Genomic DNA, 23,049 nt, shown 5'->3' with positions numbered 1-23,049 from the left:
TGACAGGAAATACAGAATTAGTATTAACTGTAAATGTGAATGCGATGAACTCTCCCTTAAAGAAGACATGGGTAGCAGAATGGATTAAAAGCCAGAATCCTACATTATATTGTTTACAAGAAACACATTTAAAGCAGAATGATACAGAGTAAAGATAAAAGGCTGGAACAGAATCTATTATGCTTCAGGTGAAGTCAAAAACGCAGGGCTAGCCATCCTGATCTCAGATCAAGCAAAAGCAAAAATTAATCTAATTAAAAGAGATAAGGAAGGAAACTACATCTTGCTAAAGGTTACCATAGATAATGAAGCAATATAAATATTAAACATAAGTAACATTAAATATTAAACAAGTGGTGTAGCATCTAACTTCCTAAAGGAGAAGTTGCCAGAAGAAATAGATAGCAAAGCTATAATAGTGGGAGTTCTCAACCTTGCTCTCTCAAAACTAGATAAGTCAAATCACAAAATAAATAAGAAAGAAGTTAAAGAGGTAAAGAAAATACTAGAAAAGGTAGATATCATAGCTCTTAGGAAAAAATTGAATGGAGACAGAAAGCAGTACACTTTCTTCTTGGCAATTCATGGAACCTATACAAAAATTGACCATATATTAGGACACAAAGACCTCAAAATCAAATGCAGGAAGGCAGAAATAATAAGTGCATTTTTGTCAGATCACAATCCAATAAAAATTATATTCAATAAAACACTAGGGGAAAATAGACCAAAAAGTAATTGGAAACTAAATAATCTCATCCTAAAGAATGAATGGGTGAAACAGCAAATCCTAGAAACAATTAATAACTTCACCCAAGACAATGACAATAATGAGACATCATAATAAAATTTGTAGGAAGCTGCCAAAGCAATAATAAGGGGAAATTTTATATCTCTAGATACTTACTTGCATAAAATAGAGAAAGAGAAGATCAATGAATTGGGCTTGCAACTAAAAAAGCTAGAAAAAGAACAAATAAAAAACTCTTAATCAAATATAAAACTTGAAATTCTAAAAAATAAAAGGAGAGATCAATAAAATTGAAAGAAAAAACTATTGAATTAACAAATAAAACTAAGAGTTGGTTTTATGAAAAAAACCAACAAAATAGATAAATCTTTAGTTAATTTGATTAAAAAAAGGAAGGGTGAAAAATCAAATCATTAGTCTCAAAAATGAAAATGGAGAATGTTTCACCAATGAAGAGGAAATTAGAGCAATAATTAGGAGTTAATTTGTCCAACATACGAACAAATTTGACAACCTAAGTGAAATGGAGGAATATGTTCAAAAATATAAATAGCCCAGATTAACAAAAGAGGAAATAAATTACATAAATAGTCCCATTTTTGACAAAGAAATAGAACAAGCTATTAATCAACTCCCAAAGAAAAAATTTGCAGGACAAGATGGATTTACATGTGAATTATGTCAAACATTTAAAGAATGATTAACTCCAATACTATATAAACTATTTGAAAAAATAGGGAATGAAGGAGTCCTACCAAATTCCTTCTATGACACATATATGGTACTGATATCTAAATAAGGTAGGATTAAAACAGAGAAAGAAAATTATAGACCAATCTCCCTAATGAATATTGATGCAAAAATATTAAATCAAATATTAGCATAGAGATTACAAAAAAATCATCCCCAGGATAATAACCCATGACCAAGTAGGATTTATACCAGGAATGCAGGACTGGTTCAATATTAGGAAAACTATTAGCATAATTGACTATATCAAAAACCAAGTTAACAAAAAAAAATATGATTATCCCAATAAATGCAGAAAAAGCATTTACTAAAATCCAACACTCATTCCTATTAAAAACACTAGAAAGTATAGGAATAAATGGACTTTTCTTTAAAACAGTCAGTAACATCTATTGATGATCTGTTGATGGTTTTACCATCAACAAGCATCATATGTAATGGGGATAAACTGAAACCATTCCCAATGACATCAGGGATGAAACAAGTTGCTCACTATTCAATGTTGTGTTAAAAATGCTATCTTTGACAATAAGAGAAGAAAAAGAGATTAAAGGAATTAGAGTAGGTAACAAGGAAACCAAATTATCACTCTTTTCAGTGATGGTATACTTAGACAACCCTAGAGAATCAATTAAAAAACTAGTAGAATCAATCCACAACTTTAGCAAAGTTGCAGGATACAAAATAAATTCACATAAATCATCAGCATTCTTATACATCAATAACAAAATCCAACAGCAAGAGATACAAAGAGAAATTCCACTTAAAATAACTGTTGATAGTATAAAATAGTTGGGACTCTATTTGCCAAGGGAAAGTCGGAAACTATATAAGCAAAACTATAAAACACTTTCCACACAAATAAAGTCAGATTCTAAGCAACTGGGAAAATATCAAATGCTCTTGGATAGGCCAAGCGAATATAATAAAAATGACAATACTACCTAAACTAATCCATTTATTTAGCACTATACCAATCAAATTCCCAAGAAACTATTTTACTGACCTAGAGAAAAAATAACAATAAAATTCATCTGGAAGAACAAAAGGTAAAGAATTTCAATGGAATTAATGAAGAGAAAAGCAAATGAAGATCTGTACCAGATCTAAAACTATATTATAAAACAGCAGTCATCAAAACCATTTGGTACTGGCTAAAAAATAGAGAACTTGATTAGTGTAATAAATTAGGTTCACAGAACAAAATAGTCAATGACTATAGCAATCTAGTGTTTGACAAACCCAAAGACCCCAACTTTTGGGATAAGAATTCATTATTTGACAAAAACTTCTGGGAAAACTGACATTAGTATGGCAGAAAGTAGGCATAGACCCACACTTAACACTATTTTATACCAAGATCAGGTCAAAACGGGTTCATGATCTAGACATAAAGAATTATATTATAAACAAATTAGAAGACCATAGGATAGTTTACCTCTCAGATTTGTGGAGGAAGGAATTTGTGACCAAAGAAGAACTAGAGATCATTATTGATCACAAAATAGGTAATTTTGATTATATTAAGTTAAAAAGTTTTTGTACAAACAAAACTAATGCAGACAAGATTAGAAGGGAAGCAATAAACTGGGAAAACATTTTTATATCCAAAGTATCTGGCAGAGGTCTCATTTCTAAAATATATAGAGAATTGACTCAAATTTAAAATATTTCAAACCATTCTCCAATTGATAAATGGTCAAAGGATATGAACAGACCATGTTCAGATGAAGAAATTGAAATTATTTGTAGTCACATGAAAAGGTGCTCTAAATCAGTATTGATTAGAGAAATGCAAATTAAGACAACTCTGAGATACCACTACATACCTATGAGATTGGCTAAGGTGACAGACAATGACCAATGTTGGAGGGGATATGGGAAAACTGGGACACTGATACATTGTTGGTGGAACTGTGAATGGATCCAACCATTCTGGAGAGCAGTTTGAAACTATGCTCAAAGAAGTTATCAAACTGTGCATACCCTTTGATCTAGCAGTATTTCTACTGGGATTATATCCCAAAGAGTTCTTAAAGGAGGGAAAGAGACCCACATGTGCAAAAATGTTTGTGGAAGCCCTTTTCATAGTAGCTAGAAACTGGAAGTTAAATGGATGCCCACCAAGTGGAGAATGGCTGAATAAATTATGGTATATAAATGCTATGGAATACTATTGTTCTGTAAGAAATGATCAGCAAGGTGATTTCAGAGAGGCTTGGAGAGACTTACATGAACTGATGCTAAGTGAAGTGAGTAGAACCAGGAAATCATTATACATGACAACAAGAAGATTATATGATGATCAACTCTGATGGATGTAACTCTCTTCAACAATGAGATGATTCAAACTATTTCCACTTGTTCAGTGATGAAGAGAACCATCTACACCCAGAGAGAGAACCACAGGAAAAGAGTATACAATACAACACAGTATGCTCACTCTTCCTGTTGCTATTTGCTTGCATTTTTTTTTATTTCTCAGTTTTTCCTTTACTTCCTTCTGATCTGATTTTTCTTGTGCAGCAAGATTAACTGTATAAATATACATACATATACATACATGTATTTAAACATATTTAATATGTATCAGACTACGTGCCAGCTAGGGGAGGTGGGGAAGGAGGAGAAAATTTGTATCAAAAGGTTTTTACAAGGATTAATATTGGAAAAATTACCCATGCATATGTTTTATAGATAAAAAGCTTTAATAAAAAATATTGTGATATGTTAGACATATTTATATAAACTTAGGGGAGACAGGAAAGGTAAGTAGCTTTCCCCATTAATTTTCCTCAACGTTTAGCACTTACAGAACAGTAAAAGCTTTCTAAATGATTTATTTGAGTAAGTTAATTGCAATACTTGAGGAAGGAAGGGGGAAAGGAAGGAAGAAAGGGAGGGAGTAAGGAAGGAGAAAAGGAAAGAAGGAAGGAAAGAAAAAAGGAATAGAATAAAGTTATTAAGTATCTACTATGTGACAGTCATGGTGATAATCATTAGACAAATATTTCATTTGATTGTTGGAGGTAAATATCATTATGTGTCTTATAGTTGAGGAAACTGAAAGAGAAAAAAAGATTAACTTGTTCAGGTTCATACATCTAGTCTTTATTTGCTTCAGTTTCCTCATCTATAAAATGGGAATGATAGTGGTATCCATCTTACAAAATCATTGTGAAGATCAACTGAAACATTATGTTAAATGATTAGTATAATGCCTGGAATGTAGTAGATGTTTAATTGATGCATATTCCCTTTTACCTCTTCCTTGATAATTGTAAGAATTAGTAATATCCAGAAACACATATTATGGCCTCCTCTTAACTGATAAGGTCTAGATAAGGGGTATCTAAATGAAATTAGGGTTAATTGAGGTCTAGTGGCAGGTTCAGGCTATAGGAAGTCAAATAGAGCTCCCCTGCAATCCCTCTGGATTCTGCACAAGGATACAGAGTTAAATGAGTTCTAGTGGTGGCACAAGAGGCCCTGTAAAGGAATTTACAGGCCTGAAAACCTAGATTGATAAAAGAGATTTATTGTAAGGTTTGGAAGTAAAGTTAAAGTCTGGTTAGTAAAAGGAGTTAGATAAAGAGAGAAATATACCATAAGTGGTGGACAGAGAGTCTGTGATGCAAAGCATGGTGCTTGCATGTTTTGACCATCTGCAAAGAGATGATTCCAGCTTGGCTCTTTTATTTGATTAAAGGGACCTATGGGTGGAGTCCCAAATTGGTTGCTCACTGAACCCATCGAGGGCCAGAACCTGCCAGTTGGGGTTGGGAAACCTGAGCAGATCATTAAAATGGAGACTGGGACAGCCCAAGTTAGCTCAGATCTGATGGGGGCTGGGAGCCAGATATCTCCCCTTGGAATTCAGAAGGGTGCTTTTGACCAGGTCTTATAAATCAAAAGTCAGCCATGGGGATTGGGGATCAGAAAGGAATCTTAAAGGGGCTACAGCCCGCATCATTAACTATGATACTTAAATACAATATATATTATATGTAGATAATATTCCTTATAAGATTAAAATCCACCATAGACCTTTGTCATAAGCCAAGAATAAATGTCATCACAGGAAGGTGCAATAGTCTGCAACCTTGCCACAACTTGTAACTGAGATTCTAACAACATTTACTTTTTAAAATATTAATCTTCATTATAATTTCTTTATTGTTGACACCTTTTACTGTAAAGGGCTGAAACTCTTGAGTTAATGCACTAGAGTGTGACAATGACACTTAAGGCTAATTACTGATTGGACAATACTCTATAGGAATATGCTTGGAAAATGGCCCTTTCCACTATCCTGTGCTGGCCCAATCATTTGGTGTATACACAGAATTGTGGGAGGGACTTGGAAGTGAAGGGAAACTAGCCAGGATCACTTAGGGGAGAGGGAAGAGGCAGTGAGGTTGCAGAGATCCTTTGCTTCCACTCTCTCTTCTACCTCTAAAGACCAAGAATAAAGACTTTTACTTATCCTGACTCCAGGTACTCAGGGTCCTAATGCGGTCACTGCATTTTACTACAGCAGCATAGCCAATGCTAACCATTGAACTTGGCAGATAGTTGGAAGGACTTAGGTTTCTTTTGTTTATATTCCAAAGAAGTCATTGAGAAAACTATGTAATCTGAGTCATGAGGCTTCCTTTTCTAAAACTAGAGCTTTATCAAATTCCATACATTTTAATTCCTTCACATTTTAAAATACACCTTGTTTTATGAACAAGCATTTTTACCACCTGAAGCAAAAACTCTTAAATCATGTGTGTATGAGATACTAAGTGATGTGAACTAACTTCCCCTGTCAGAAAGAAGTCCAACCAGCTATTATCAGATATAGCCAATTCCCAGATTATCTTCTGTTTGTACTCAGTGATTATGAAGATGAAATTCTTTTCTGTGCCTTTGAGATACTGATCAGCATGTTTAGATAGGTCTTGGGACCTGGTCTTGCCAGGTGCATTCCATCTGGCTCCTTGATTCTCCACCTTTGAGCTCGTGGTTCTTTCTCTCCTTCTTGATCCTTCCTTCCTCCTGAGGGAGCATCATTCATGCCTGGAAAACCTCCAAGGCTGTATTTCCCCTATAAAGAAAATGCTTATGATGAAGATATTTGCTAAGTTTTCTTCAGGACTAAATCCACTATGAAGTTACCCTCTCTCTCCCTCTCTTCCTTTCATATTGCCTTCCCTCTAATGGTGATTTTTCTTACTCTAGTTAACTCTGGTTAATCTACCAGTCAATGGTTTATTCCAAACTCACAGAATGTTTTTTTCCTCCGGTTTAATTGTGAATTCCCCTGGGGAACATGTCTTTTTTCTTGCTCACTATATGCTCTCCCAACTTTATTTCATATTTACCATTCCTATCATCTATTATATCCCTTCATTTTATTTGTAATTTATTCCCCTTAAATAAACCAGCCTTTTGCCAAAGAGAATGGTCATTGAGTATTTGTCACTGTTACTTCGATTTAGGTATTGCCATCCCAACCTCATCACTAATTATTGTCTAATTTTGTGTATTACTAGTAACATAATGTACCAGAAAAAGCTCAATAATGGCCAGAGAGCTGTCCTAGCAGCTGAAAAGACCAGCATGTAAATCCCAATGTACACTATAAGCATATGATGATGTTCAGTAATTTCAGTCATTTCCAATTCTTTAAGCCCATTTGGGGTTTTAGTGGCAAAACTACTTGAATGGTTACAGCTCATTTTACAGATGAAACACTGAGATAAACAGAATTAAGTGACTTGTCTTCAGTCACACAGCTTCTAAGTGGCTGAGTTGAGATTTGAATTCAGCAAGATGAGTTTTACTGACTCCAGGCCCAGCACTCTATGCACTGTTCTACCAAGCTGCCCCAACCTGCATCAACAGTTGAAATTTCTTCATCTGGGAGTTTTCTATATAACAGAAATTACATATTTAGTCCTTATCCTAATCCTGATCCTTATTATATATAGAATCACTTTTGATCTGCTTAGTGAAGTATTCAAAGCTCTTTCTGATTTGGATTGGCTGCAATATTTAGCACATAGTAATCACTTAATAAGTGCTATTTGACTCTTTTTGCATACGAAGGAATCAGGAATACAAACCTGTTTTTAAAAACTCAGAGTTTACCTTGCCACCTTTTTTTTTTTTTCTTGCTCCCTCATGTACATGAGCAAATGGGAGAGACTTGGGGTTTAAAATCTGGGGACCCTTAAACCTCCAGACACATTTGCAAATTCTTAAGCAAATACTATTTAGTATGTAGCATAGCCTTCAGGCAAAGAATTTTGAAATATCTATTGAAAAGATGCCATATGTGAGACTCCTTCAGGGAGAATAAGTACTGTACTGAGATGAAGAGGAGGAAGAAAAGATGAAGCCTAGGGGCTATAGATAGTTGGAATAACCCTGCTCTTTGTTCAAAAAACCTGGGGCTGAGAGTCTCTTGTTCCAAAAATGGGGAGCTTCAAAGCCTAGACTCTAAGGTAGCAAAGCAGCAGGGTTCTTTGATGGTTTTAGGGCAAAGGTTTCAATTTTTTCAAGAAAACTAGTTAGCAAGAATTTGGAAGATTTCAGCTAAGGCAGCCAGAAACTAGAAGAATTAGAAGGACCAGATGTCAAATAGAGAGTAACATCTGGCAGTATCCAGAACAGGATCCAATGCTGACCAATTTTAGCTTTCATCAGGGACTGAGACCAATGAAAGCAGGAACATTATCATGACCCCATTGAAAGATATCAGTAACGCCATAGTGGCAGAGGAATAAGCTATTCATCCATGTATGTTTTAATCACATGTGTTCTCTAAATGTGTACACTTTCCATAAGTGCTTGAACACACGTTTTTGACACAAAACCTCTCTAATTGTGCTCCCTGTGTGTATCCACTCTTCCAATGGATTCTGTGTGCTTTCTTTAGAATGTGTCCCAGATTTATTTCAAAAATGTTTTGTTGCTCTTGTCCTTATTATACTCTTTCATGAAATGTTTTTGTTTTGAGTTGCTTCCTATGATTGCCTATAGAAGGTTAAACTCATAAACTATATAGTTGTAAGGTTTGTAGACTTAACTCAGAGAATTTTCAACCTAAAGAAGACAGCCAAACAGCAAAAACTATGTTTTTGTTTTTGTTTTTGTTTTGACCTAGACAAATGAATTGCCATCTGAATTCACCATGCAGCACCAGGGGGCAGGTGTCCAAAAAGGAATTAAATACATTTCAACTGGAAGTGAGTCTCATTAGAGATACAACCTCCAGAAATGGTAGGTTTTGCATAACATTAAATGTTTCTTGAGAAGGGGAAGCTCTGGTTTCTATTACTTTTCAGCAATTTGCTGCCCTGGGGTCTAGTATGGTCTCTAGTATTCAACAATACCCATCAGCTGGGGATATTTCTAATGAAGTGAGAGGAATCCTTAAAAACTACACTTTGAAGAATTTTTTCCTATTTGTTTTCATATGAACATCATATAAATAGGCACAGTTTTGTTTTTATTGTTTTCAAGTCAAGAGATCTGGGTTCAATCCCTAGTTTCGTCAGAAAAAAATCTATGTAACCATATTAAGTAAGACATTCATTTCTTTTAATCATGTATAAAATTAACAAGTTCGACTTGCATATCTCTTGTCTAATATGATGCAAAAAAACAAACAAAGAAAGAAAACCAAAACTCAAATGATAATGTAATTTATTAGATTAAAAACAATTTGTTAGGTAATATGTTGTTTTGAAAAGAACACTAGATTTGGAGTCTGAAGATCTGGGTTCAAATATTAGCTATGTGACACTGAGGCAGCCATTTACCTATCTGCCTTCAATTTTCTTAACTATAAAATGAGAGAAATGGACACACTAATCAGTCTCTGGAGATTTTCTCTAAATTTTCCTTTAACATTTAAGAATTAACAGTGGTTGCAGTAACATACATGTAAAGATGACTAAGAGGAAAACCAAATTCTTGGTCAACTGAAAAGCCAATAATACCTTTGGAGAACAGAAAATGAACTTACCTGCCTAACAGGTGTAAAATGGTATAGAAGAAAGAATATTAGATCTAGAGTCAACATAACTAATTTAAGTATTTTTCCTCATTATACATGAAAGTGATATAATCTCCTTGAGACTCAATGTTCTCATCAGTAAATTGAGAGACTTAAACTTGATCTGTCAGATTGTTAGAAACTTTAGATCAGGCATTTATAGATTTCATGAGGTTGAAATGAGATGGGAAAATATTATTTCTCTATTTTCACTCGCCTTTAATTAAAATATAGAATTTCCTTAAGTTATACGTGTGTGTGTGTGTGTGTGTGTGTGTGGTGTTACTCTGAGGAAAACCTCCCTAGATATAACCCCATTCCAAAGGAATATATGACATAAAAAAGTGAAGAACTCTTGGCTTAAATCTGGGAGTTAAAAAGATGGCGAGAGCATGGGATATTTTGACAGATATAGTCATTGTTAATTGTTTTGATTCAACTATTTTTCTTTATTTCCAAAATATCAAACTGTTTTTCCTTATTTTTTATTTTAAAAAATTTGTATAAGCATATACACGTACATATATATTCCTTTTTTATAAAGGGAAATTCGGTGTATGTATGTTTGGGGCATATGTGTGTATATATATTATATATATATATATACATATATATAATATAATATGATCCAGAAATAACTATGTTATAAAAAGAAAAGACATTGATTACATCCCTCTTTTTATATTCTACCCTTATCCCTTATAAAATAGCAAAGTTAAGAATCTAAACTAACAGCCTATGACAAGTCTTTGTTATTCTTATCATCATCCTATTGTTTACTCTTCCTTTATTTCTCAATTCATCCTTCTTTCATTGGAAATATTCTGCTTGTGGATAAAGTATTCTTGGTGGCTTATTTAAAACCAAAACATTTGTAGCCATTTACCATTTAACAAGGCCACTGACAGAGAACTGGAAGTCTTGAAATTAAAGCTTAACTATGTCCAATCAGGAAAGGCAGTAATTCTCTCCAGGATGAACTTAATAATGTTTTAAAAACTCTTCCCTTTTTCAAATCGGCAGTTTGGTTTGGTTTTCCAATCTCTCTTTTTAAATTAAATTAATTTCCCCCATTTTTTAAAAAAGAAAAACAAATAGCTTCAACTTTTCCCTAATTAGATTATGAGTTCTTAAGGTGGTGACTGGTTTTACCTCTTTTTGTATCTCTAGTATTTAGCAGTTTCTGACACAGAGTGGGAGCTTAATAAATGCTTATTTATTTATTGTTATCCATGTTTTGTTTTGTTTTTTTTGGGGGGGGGGGCTTTTTCTGATAAGGTTCTGAAATTTGAAAGATGATTTATTCCTAAAAGTTCTAAAAAATCCATGATCTAGCTTTCTAGGGAGAGATAAAGATCCTGTAAAGATAAAGATTCCTATAAGATCTAACCTCATACTTCTAATAATGACTTTTGTTAAAAGGGCACATTCACTAAAATTGCTGACTATGTGAGAGAGCAAAAACTAGTCAATTCTCAAGCTAATCTACTTACTTTCCTATTTCATTAGATATTTTTTTCCTTTCCTTTCTCATTAAAATTTTAGGTATTTATTAATGTAAACTAAATTCCAGATTCACCATAGAGGTGACTGGAAATGTAAACTGAACACTGTATAATACAAGAAGTGACTATAAAAGCTACGCTGCAAACATAAAATTTACTCAGCATTTTGGAATCTCTTCTGATACAATAAGAACCTATTTTGAGATTGATGGATATAAGAAATTAGAACTCTATACTGGATATTATTTATATCTTTGCTCTTACATGGGATTTGTGAATTGAGCTTTGTAAGGAGATCACAGAAAAGTTCTTCTATATGTCATATTATCTGTTCTATTGGTTAGCTAAACTATTCCATTACTTTTTTCCTTTAACATTCTATTGCATTTTCAAAAATTCTACCTGTTGTTTTTCTTATTCACCATTTGGATTTACTAATATCTTTCCCCCTTTATTTCTAGTACCTGTACACACAAAACTAATATTTATTAACTGTATTTTAGCACACTTAAAATTCTTGTTTAAGATATCCTGCCATGCATAAAAATAAAGTATACAAATTGTAAAAATCTTTGTCAAAAAATATCCTTTGAGAGAACTGTGAATAAAATGTTACTTAAAACTTTTCCACATAGCTTAGAAAAATGCTATATGACACAAAAGATCAATTTCTCTATTTTTCCTGGAACATAAAGATATACCCAAGGATAGAATACAATAATTTCACACAATGTCAATTGTAAGGTGGGTCGCAATGTTATAGTCAACACTGACTCCCATAGAGTTGAGAACAATACCAGTCACATGGCTTGCTGAGCTAGAGGTTGACTTTAAACAATACCCTTTCTATTAAGGTATTATCAAACACAATAGAATGATAATTATCTGTGGCAAATAAAAGAGTCAAACAGGCTGCTATAGAAATCTTGTAGTAAGTAAGGCATCAGATAGTATTCATCTCCTAAGCAAGAGAGAGAATGGTATAGATATTTTATGAGACTACCTGGATTTTGAGTTTTCTTTTAGGATTCCTGGGATTAAAATGATTTGAAATTATTCAATTTAATATTTACACAATACAGTTTACTTCAAACGCAGTCATTTGTAAATCACTCTTACAAGTTTAATAGATGTAGGAATTAACTGAGGCAACCTTCCTTACCATAAGTTGTTGACAGCTCTATTTCTCTTTCCCTTAACAATTTCTAATTTAAAAACAATAAACTGAGAAAAAAAAAAAAGGTGCCTAGATTTAGCCACTCAGATGAGTGTCCTATATTGGTACAATTGTCAAAATAGAAAATACAACCACAACCACTATCTCCAAACACATTGAGTAGATCTTAAATTGAGGATTTCTAGGAAGACCTGGAAAAGAGTTGTGGAAGAAGACCTGGAAAAGAAGAGAGAAAATGTGTATGCATTAAACTCTACTTCAAGGAGTATGCAACATTTTTGAGATCATGGAAATATTAAAATATTTATTACATTCATTCATTCCACCTAAGCTATATATATATAGATATATATAGATATACCTATATATATCTATATCTATATATATATATATATAGATATATATATATATCTGTGTATGTGTATGTATGTGGTTATAGGGAAAGCTGACTTTCAAAACTGATAAGGCAAATAGGTTCTTTTCCTCAGCCTCTGCTGTTCTTGAATTATGTGTCCCATCTCACTAAAATTATTTTCTTTTAGGTCTAGTGTATTGTTCACAGATTATTTGAGCATTAAATATGATAAAATAAAGTTTGATTAAATTAGTAAGATGAAAAGTTATTGGACATCTGTATTATGTGTATAATATCACTTCTGAACTTTAACACTCAGATTGGAGTATATTTTCACTCTTTTCTAAGGTATGTTTAATACAGAATCTAGCACATAATAGGTGCTTAATAAGTGCTAATTGATTGGAGAAAGAAATAACTGATTTCAGTGCATCTTAATAAATCTTTTGAATCTGAGGAAAATTGTAATAGGACATAGATAGTGATCTTATCACAGATTGAGGACAACAGTACTGGGAGTGCTGAAATCACATAAGGATTCTCCTGGTCATAGATGAATGAGTAAATAAACCAGAAAGTAAGATTTGTGGTCCCCTGCCTCCCATATTCCAAGAATTCAGTAAGGAGGGTGTTAGATCATTGAATTCATTCAGTTGTTGAACACTGAAAATCAAGAATTACAAAAGGATTTGTGACTAGAATAACACAAATCTGAAATGATGAAGGGCAGGGGAACAAATATAACTGTTGTGATACTGGCTATCATTTCTTCTTCTATGCTTTTCCGGAGTGTTATGCTAAGTTCTGCAAATCAGTAAAATCCCAATACTGGCCAACCTTTTGGATGTGTTAAATTCCAATTGACCCATTCTGCAGTTAAACAGCAAATATTACTGTTATTGCTGACTCAAAATTTCAAATGCAAAGGATTTTATGCTTATCCTGAGAGAGTCATAATACATAGCTTTCATAGGAAGCTTTTGGCTTTGGCATAACTTTGGTGCCAGTTTTTAGCCACACTATAATCCTGGGATTTGCTCCAAAAAAACGGATACTCATTTAGTTGGTTTTCCCTATCCACCCACTACCAACTTTTTTTAAAAATTGGCTTTAGATTGGTTTGGAGTAGCTACTTTGATTACTGTTGAACAGTATTTTGGCCAAAATCACTCCTAAAACCATGTAGTAATGCAAGGAGGGGTATGAAATCAGAGATCTTTGCTAAGTATCAAAGAAGTTTTTTTGATATTATTTAACATTTTCTCAAATAATTTTCTGAATTGGGTCAGTAAATCATCATTACACTAATAAGTGTCTTATCTATAGTTACATAAAGAGACAGTGATAGGGATGGGGGATGTAGAGAGTAGAAACAAAGAAATAAGAAGATCTGTAACTGCTAAGAATACAGGACTATTTATTTATTTACATACTATTATTTATGTAAACTAAAAGTTAATAGTACCTTTTCCATTCAGATGTTTAAAATGTTTGAAAGACAGTTTCTTGGTAATTTAATAAATTTATCAATAAAGTTAGCATGTTATTAATAAAAAAAGGTCAGCAACACTCTCAAATATGAAAATCCTTTTATGATGCTAGGTTCATAATTTATACTCCCTTGGAAAACTGGATTTCTTGAGGGTGGCAAGCAACTTTAATTGGTTAACAACTAATGAAAGAATGAATAATATAATGAAAAGCTGGGTTGTATTCTAATGAAGAGCTAGAGGTCAAATAGACTTATCAATTTCTATATTACCTGTCTGCCAAATAGGAGAATCCATATTTTTCTAGACCTGTCTGAGCAAACACAAAGAGCAGAAATCATCCCACTCCCCTAAACTTAGAATTTCTTTTATCGTTTTTGATTAAATCTCAGCCATCCTGGCTGGGTAAGTCCTTGAGAAAGATTTCCCCCATGTTTGACTCTGGATGAAGGAAAAAACTTATTTGTGATTCAATAATTAGTTATTACTCCAAGAGAGAAATGATTTCTCTCAACATGGAAGCAACAACAAAAATAATAATACATTCAACAATAGTATCATTTGTTTACAGAGCATGCTATCCCAACAATTGTGTATTTGCATACTTTAATATGTATATATGCTTTATATTATTTTTATATACATATTATTTATATATATATATATATATATATTTGTAAATATATGCATCTTATAGCTTTGTATAAACATACGTGGGGGGGGAAGAGAGAAAGAAAAGAAAAAAATAAATTCTCGACTTGGATTTGGGTTTAAGAAGACAGGATTAAATTACACTTCACAATCTGATCTTTGGCAAGTCTTTAATTTCTTTGTGATTCATTTTCCTCTATAAAACTAGTAGGTTGGACAAGACCTCTCAGATGATATCCAGCACTAATTATATTATTCTAGATACACATACATATTTACATACGTATATATATATATATATATATATATATATATATATGTATGTATATAACAATAACAATGTAGTTAGCATTTTTAAACCACTTTAAGTTTTGTGAAGCACTTTACCAATATAATTTCCTTTTTTACTCATAATAACTCTGGTAGATAGGTGCTATTCTTATGTCCACATGGATATAAACATACCTATATATAAACATTTAAAATTGTATTAATCACACATATAGTATATGTTAAATAGAAAGGAGACAGTATGGTATGATGGAAAGAGAGTCCCTCTCATAATCAAGGATTGCTCTGTAGAACTCAAGTCTTTGACTCATTCAACTCATTAAATGATCCTGCACAGGTCAAGCTCTCATTCTCCTAGGAGACATTACAAGGGCTAGAGCTGACTTGCAATTCGAACAGAAGTTATTTCATCTGAGAGCTCCCCATATTAATAAAATGCACACAGAGAGATATAAATGTGTATGTACAGAGAGCTATCTCTACATATATATCTATATTTCTTTGTGTGTAGAACTTAAATTACATCAACTAAACAAACAAGCCCTTATGTGTAACATACACATAAGAGCAATTAGCTTTGTTGCAATGAATACAAACATTGGAATTTAATATTTGTACAATTGGAATTCTGCTGGTATGCTCAATGTAAAATTCAAAGAAGTACATTTTCTTTCTAGTATTCTGGAAGTATTTATATACATACATGCATATACATATATGTAATGTTCTTCTCTAAATTATAATCATTCTCTGGGAGCAGGCTTCTTGGAGTGCTTCTGGAAGCAACCTTAGTTTCAGTTCAGTTTCATAATCCCAAACACAGCCAGGAGTTAAAGTCCAAATCCTTTATTGTCTCTTACAAAATCTTATCTCCTTCACTTGGGGCTTGGCTAGTTTTCTGGAGGCCTTCCTCTCTCCTTGGTTCCCAAGAGCTCTTGTCCGAATGTCTCCAGCCAGCACAAACATGGAAGTGGGAATACTCTTGACTCTTCCTCCCAGAGAGATGGCATGTGGGTGGGCTTGTGAATCTCCTGGAACTTCCAGTGGGCTTGTCCTTTTAGATGCTCTCTAAAGGTGTGAAGTCTAATGTCTGAACCAATGAGTGAACTCCTTTAAAATTATGAACTCCTTTAAAGGTGTGAACTAAGCACATTACCTTGTCTCAAGTTCTGGCCCAAAACATCTCCTTGTAGGATCAGATCAATCATACTTAAACCATGCTAAGTTAGATAATTATTGTCTCTTTTTATTCCAGTGACTTAGCACCTTGTAAAAATCCTAACACATATATGCATATATATATATATATATATGTATATATATATATATGTATATATATATATATATACATACATATACATATATATATATACATATATATATATATATATATATAATTATAAATGTTTATAGATTACATCAATTAAAAAACCCTTGTGGATAACACACACATAAAACCAGTCATAATCTATATGCATAATAAATATGTATATAGATTAAATCAATTAAAAAAAACACATGGGTAATATACACTTAAGACCATTCATAATTAGCTTTGCTACAATGAATACAAACATTAGCATTTAATATTTGTACAACTGGATTTCTGCTGGTATGCTCAATATAAAATTCAAAGAAGCACATTTTCTTTCTAGTATTATGGGATTATTCATATATATGCATGCATATATATACACATACACATAATAATTATACAGATGTATATAAGTGCACACATACATACATAATTTTATGAGTGTATATATATACATATATATGTATATATACATATAAAATCATGCACATTTAAACAATAGCAGGTGCTTTTGTCCCTGGGGTCTAGAAAACAGAGCTCTGATACCAAAAAGAAAAACCTTTTAAGTAATCAATCAATCTATATTTATTGGTGCCTTTTATATGGCAGTTATTGTGCTAAATACTGGGCAGGTTTCTGAGAGGTAGGAATGGCGTTTATTAGGAGACAGAATCCTAGAAAAAAGGTTTCATTGCTAGAATAAGGGCATATTAATCATGGGGTTAAAAGGGGGGAAAGTTAGGGCAGGTTACATTCATTAGCAGTCAGAAAGGACTACGTGAGAATGAGTCATGGGAGACCTCAGCACCTGCAGATGAGAGCTCATCTTCAGGAAATTACAGGAGGTTCACACGATAAGTATGCTCAGCTGCAGCTGCTGCTGAGTATTCTAAAGGTTAGATTGAATAGGAACCATAAGGTGACAATCTGAAGAGTATCAAGGGGAGTAGGAGGGGAAAAAAATGGCAACATCCAGGGATTTTCCATGAAAACCAGAATTCCACCAAAAGCAAAATCTGACTTTCATCATCCATGTTTGTGCTGGTTTTCCTGCCTAACATGAATAAGTTTGAGTCTGGTTTGAGTTTCCCATTTGTAATAGAAAGGGATCAGATTAACTGCCCTCTAAGGTCCTTTTCAGCTGGGACATTCCTGTAATTTGATAATTCTATTGTTAAGAGAGTTAGAATATAAACTATGACAATTATAATATTTTATATATTTTTTAAACTTTCTCAAGTGTTTCTTCCTAAATCCTAAGAAAGGCTGGCTTTACATGTAAATATAAACTATGGAGTTTTTTTATTTGGTATAATTTAAAGGATTTGTATTTATTTATGGAGAGATGGCACAATATAAAGAGTGCCATCCAAGATCTGCTTCCAACACATTAGCTATTTGATTCTGAGGAACTAAATTAACCTCTCAATGCCCTAGGCAACTCTATAAAAATGTAGCTTCTGCTCTTTTTTTGAAAGAAGAGTTTCTTCACTGGGAGTTCCCTAACAATCAACATCAAACATTTATTGGTCACTTAACAATAAAAACCTTTAGTCTAGCCAAAAGCTTTATCTAGAGAAAATAAGATAGCAGAGTTGAGAGGAATTCTGTGTATCTGTGAATACTTTTTTCATTATTCATTGTTCTTATTATAGAGACATTGATTTATATAGACATATATTGAATACATAGACACATATGGATATATATATATATATTTATGAATATATATGTGGATATACATACACACATATATATAATAACCTGCCACGTATGATTATTGCTAGTTAGTTATTCAGAAATATTGTACACATGAATTATGCTGTGTTGATATTTGCATATATTCCATGTAATATGTGAAGAGGTATGTGTGTTTGTGTGTAAAGGTACAAGTGCATTTTGGCTTGAGGCTAGTTGAAGTTCAAGGCAATTCACATGACCTTGATACTAAATTCCCAAAAAATTATGGAACCTGAAGAAAAATCACTCCCTTTATCCTAATTATCAGGAAGGTTTTGGGAACCATGCTTTTGAGAAAGAAATTATGAGTCTGGGGAAAAAATGATGGTTTTAATTTAAGGGACTCTTTTGTAATCTATTTGGTAATGTGAAAAAAAGGATATAGCAGCAGAATTAGTCTATACTGAAGTAGAATAATTTTGAGTTGGTTGAAGAAATGATTGTCAAGATATTTGAAGGAAGGAGAGATAACAGGGAAAATCTCAAATACATAATAAGGCCTTATAGTTTTAAATTTTTCCCATTTTTTCTAAGTCCTGATAAAAACTGGCCATAAAGTAAAAGAGTGACTAAAAGAATATTAGTAATCAACAAGCAACATCAACCAATCAGTCAATAAGCACATAGTGTCTCTTATATGTCAAGCAAGCTCTTCCAGGCTGTGGGGTTACAAATACAATAAATGAAATTATCTGTACTCATAAAGATCTTGTATTTTAACTGGCAATCCATACTCCTCCTTTCATATCTATATAAATTTTATGAGAACAACCTGCATACTTGGTGAGGGCATTCTTGATGAGGATATATGGGAAAAGGAAGACTTTCAGAACAAGTGATATTTCACATGATACAATTTCTCATTATATTATTATAGAAAGGTGTAGAAAATGTGAGATTTTATTGTGCCAATTGTTTGTTGCCTATAAACTAACAAAATTATTTGGTAGAGCAAAAGGCTCCCTTAAAAACTCTCTTACAAGGGAGTATTTCAAATATATCTATCAAAATTATTATCAAAATCACATAGAATTCCTTGAAACTAACAACAGATAACATTTTTCCTATACTTCTTTGATTACTAATATATCTAGTATTAGTAGTATTGACTACTAGTCAAGATTAACAAAACTAAAATATGTATACTCAGTAGGAGAGTTTATCACTGTCATGATGGAGATCCAGCACAAAGTCCAAATGATGTGGTGTTGCTCCTAGGGAGGATGTAGAAATAACCCTAAGACTGCCTGGTCTTGGGAATGCAACACGATTCTTTGCTAAATTCCCTTGGAACTTAGTTCACGGTCAGCAGCATAATAAATATTTGCCCCTTAACTTGGAGACAAACTGAGTTTGTCAATTCTTTTGCCAAAGCTGGGACACTGACCAGGGGATCCTAATATTGGTGTCTTCCACCTCAACACAAGTGAAAGAGGGATTCCCCAAAGATTAGATTCTCTTCCATTTACAGAAAGTACTTTACTCCTTCCCATAAAACCTGGGGCATTACAAATTTTCCTAAAAGAGATTCATAATCACAAAGGGAAAAAAAATGAAAGGAAAAAATATGCCTATGGTCTACATTACAACATATTGTTGAAATAACAACTCATAGAGCTCTCTCTTTCACTCTCTCTCTCTTTCTCTCTCTCTCTCTCTCTCTCTCTCTCTCTCTCTCTCTCTCACACACACACACACACACACACATTCTAACATAATATTTCATAACAATAATAATAAGATCTTATATTTTAAAAAATTTTCCATTTTTTCCTAAGTCATGAGAAAAACTGGCCTTAAGGAGGTAAATAGACAATGATTCCTAACTTTAAAAATGGAAGGAGAACAAGCTAGATTACCTTTGAGAATTTCATTCTTTCCCATTACCCACAGATTATTTTTTTCTGAAATAGCTTCATTTTATAAAACACAAATATTTTTCTTGATGTCATAAGACTAGTCATATGGCTATGAGGTGCAAAAAAACTTAGTTTTTGAAGAATTGAAATTGGATATAACCAAAGGGTGAGGAATTGGAATATGATGCTTATGAGTGAGTTGTAGCACATTAAAAAAAAAAAGAATTATAAAGAAATAATTCTATTTAAAAGTATTATCAAAGATATATATGGTTAAAAAAAGATATCATCAAATCTCAATGAAAGTGACAAAGCCAGTAGACAATCTGAATATTATTGGAATTCACACAATTTGACATATGATAGGGAGATGAACAGGTAATCTGGTAAAAATAAAATACTATACTAACCCTTAGATATTACATATTTTTGCCAGTCTTTAAGAGTATTATTTTAAAATGCAAATAACCCTAACAGCAAGGGGCCTAGGAAGGAACAGGACCTGGAAGAGGTTTAGGTAGGTCTTAAATTAACACCTTAGTTATCACTAAGACTTAAGAAAAGAATACTTTACAATCTGCTAAAGGGCTAGCTGAGAGCAATGACTTGAGGGAAGAAGGGAGGACAAACTCAACCTACTTAAAAATTTTGCCTGTGGCTGGCCCTGACTGTAGGTACCTGGTAGCACTGGACTTCATTTCCTCTTCACTCCTTATCAAGAGAGCCCATAACTAGTAATCCAATGGAGAGTGTTCTGCATTGATTTATATTGCAGTTGGCATCTTCTGAACTACAAATAAAAAAAGAAAGCTTAAGTTCTGTGGAAATGATGGAAAGTCTCTTAACTCCCGGCTTATTGATTTCTATTTTATTGCTTCTGGTTATGACTTGTGGAAACAAAGAAAACTATTTTTATGATACTTAAATATAGGTAAGTTTTTGAGCAAAAAAAAAAAAAAAAAAAAAAAAAAAGGAAACATTCTTTTTTTTCACTATTCAGACTTTTGCTGCTTCTTATAAATAGCACTGGGAAATGGTTGAGGAGATTAGGAAATTCAGGGTCCTCATAGAAAGGCATTAGGAAGAATCAAAGTTTAAGAATGTAGAACAATAAGGTAGAAACAAAAACTCCCATTTGTCCAAGAAGAAATAGCTCAGTTATTAAAAGCACTAATGTTATTTGAAATTAGCTATATCTGTTAAATGATTATCCAAATTTTGAGGGCCTTCTGCTGGAGAAAAAGAAATAAAGTGCAGTAGGTTAAAGTGTTTCAAAGTTCAAAGATCTGGGGGTCAACCTCAATTTCCTGCCCATTTGGGAGATAATCTTGGGTGAGTTACTCTGTCTCGTTGCCTTGTCCTTATCTTTAAAATGAAAGACTTAGACCCAATTTATTTAATGTTATGAAGTTGCTACTTTCTTGTAGCTAGTTGCTACAACTAGGTTCAGAATGATAAAGGTAATCTCCTAAATTCAATAAGTAAAATGAATACTATCCACTGTTAGGATTCTTACAAGGTGCTAAGTCATGGGAATGAATAGAGACAATAATTATGTAATTTAGTATGGTTCAGTATGATTGATTTAATCCTACAAGGAGATGTTATGGGCCAGAATTTGAAACAAGGTACTAAATGGAATTGAGGAGACATGGTTAAATCTAGTTTAGCATTGATTTAATCCTACAATAAATAATGGTTTCCTTATGATATAATGATTGGTGTATATTCAATGTGGAACAAATAAGGGAGAAGCTCTCAGTACCAAAGGTGACTTTGGGAGATTCACAACTGGGATTGACTTCCAGGAGATTTACAAGCCCACGAATACCCACAATCCCACTCTTGGAGGTGGAGTCAAGATTCATTCCCTTTTCCACCTTAGTGCTGGCTGGAGACATTTGGACAAGAGGTCTCAGGGAACCAAGGAGAGAGATAGGCCTCTAAGAAAGCTAACCAGGCCCAAGGAAGGAAACAAGACATAAAGGAGAAAATAAAGGATCTAGACTTTAATCCCTGGCTGCAAATGGCGTGATTGAACTGAACTGAAACTAAGACTGCCTCCAGAAGCTCCCCAAGAAACCTGCTCATGGAGAACGATTACAATTTAGAGAACAGAACATTTCATTTTACCTAGAGAATGATTGTAATTTAGAGAAAAGAACATTACATTTTGGTGCCTGAACATGGGACACACAGAATCCTGATTTCAGTGGAAAAGTCTCTCTGACCCAGAAATCAGGGTGAGTAGAACAAGGAAACTTTGTTAAAGAGCTAAAGTAGAATCTCAGTGAAATGGGGCAAATTTTATGTTTCTGTTCAAGAAAAAGGTTTAGAGAGCATTGTCAAGGTTATGAAAAGCCAAGGATTGATTATAATTTTGGAGCAGATCACTGAACTTTTAGAAACTGTGGAGTATCTATGGGAAAAAAAAATGGATATAGAAGAATGGAAATTAGTAGGAGAGCAACTTTGTCAATATTACAACAAAAATGAACCTAACTCAATTTCCAAAGATACACTTAATACATACAATTTAATACAACTGGCTTTAGGAAATTATATAAATTATAGAATAAGGAAAAAGAAGAAAGGGCAGGAGGAGGAGGTGTCAACTAAATTAGGAGAAAAGGATGAATCAGATACGAATGGACTTAAGTATAATTCTCAGTATGGTACTTCACAACAGGATTATTTCCAATCTCCTCCTCCCTCAATTAACCCTTCATGAGTGGAGGAAGAAGGAGGAGGGGAAGGAGCAGTAACACAAACAGAACCACCTATGAAGCAGCTATGACTAGATTAGAAAAAGCATTGGTTAAGGCAAAAAATGAAGGAGAGGATATATCTGATTTTATAGATGCATACCCTGTGATTGAAGAGCTTGACTCTTCAGGTCAAAAAAGGAGAAGATACACTCCTTTTGATTTGGATAAAATTAAGGATTTGAAAAAAGGTTGCACTCTTTATGGGGCTACATCATCTTATGTTAAGATGTTTCTAGATAATTTATGTTATGAAATCCTAACCCCGAGTGACTGGAAATCCATAGCAAGGACATGTTTAGAACCTGGAAAAACTTGTTGTGGCTTTTAGTGTGTCATGAATTATGTAG

General features: G+C 33.2%; 1 long non-coding RNA gene across 2 annotated transcripts in view; it reads right to left on the bottom strand.

Annotated features, from left to right (window-relative positions):
• Window positions 1-6,384: 6,384 nt before the first annotated feature.
• The window catches only part of LOC141564846 (uncharacterized), a 34,182-nt gene continuing 17,517 nt past the window's right edge, over window positions 6,385-23,049 (bottom strand). The window contains exons 2-3 of one of the 2 annotated variants that reach the window (XR_012488759.1): window positions 20,613-20,724; window positions 6,385-6,593 (exon numbers count right to left, since the gene is read on the bottom strand). This is a non-coding gene — a long non-coding RNA (uncharacterized LOC141564846). Of the gene's footprint in view, window positions 6,594-12,183; window positions 12,450-20,612; window positions 20,725-23,049 lie in introns of those variants that run through there. The other variant, XR_012488758.1, reaches the window with a different exon arrangement.

This window comes from Sminthopsis crassicaudata, chromosome 3 (assembly GCF_048593235.1).
Source record: "Sminthopsis crassicaudata isolate SCR6 chromosome 3, ASM4859323v1, whole genome shotgun sequence".
Lineage (NCBI taxonomy): Eukaryota > Metazoa > Chordata > Mammalia > Dasyuromorphia > Dasyuridae > Sminthopsis > Sminthopsis crassicaudata.
This window is presented reverse-complemented; position numbering and strand designations above follow the sequence as displayed.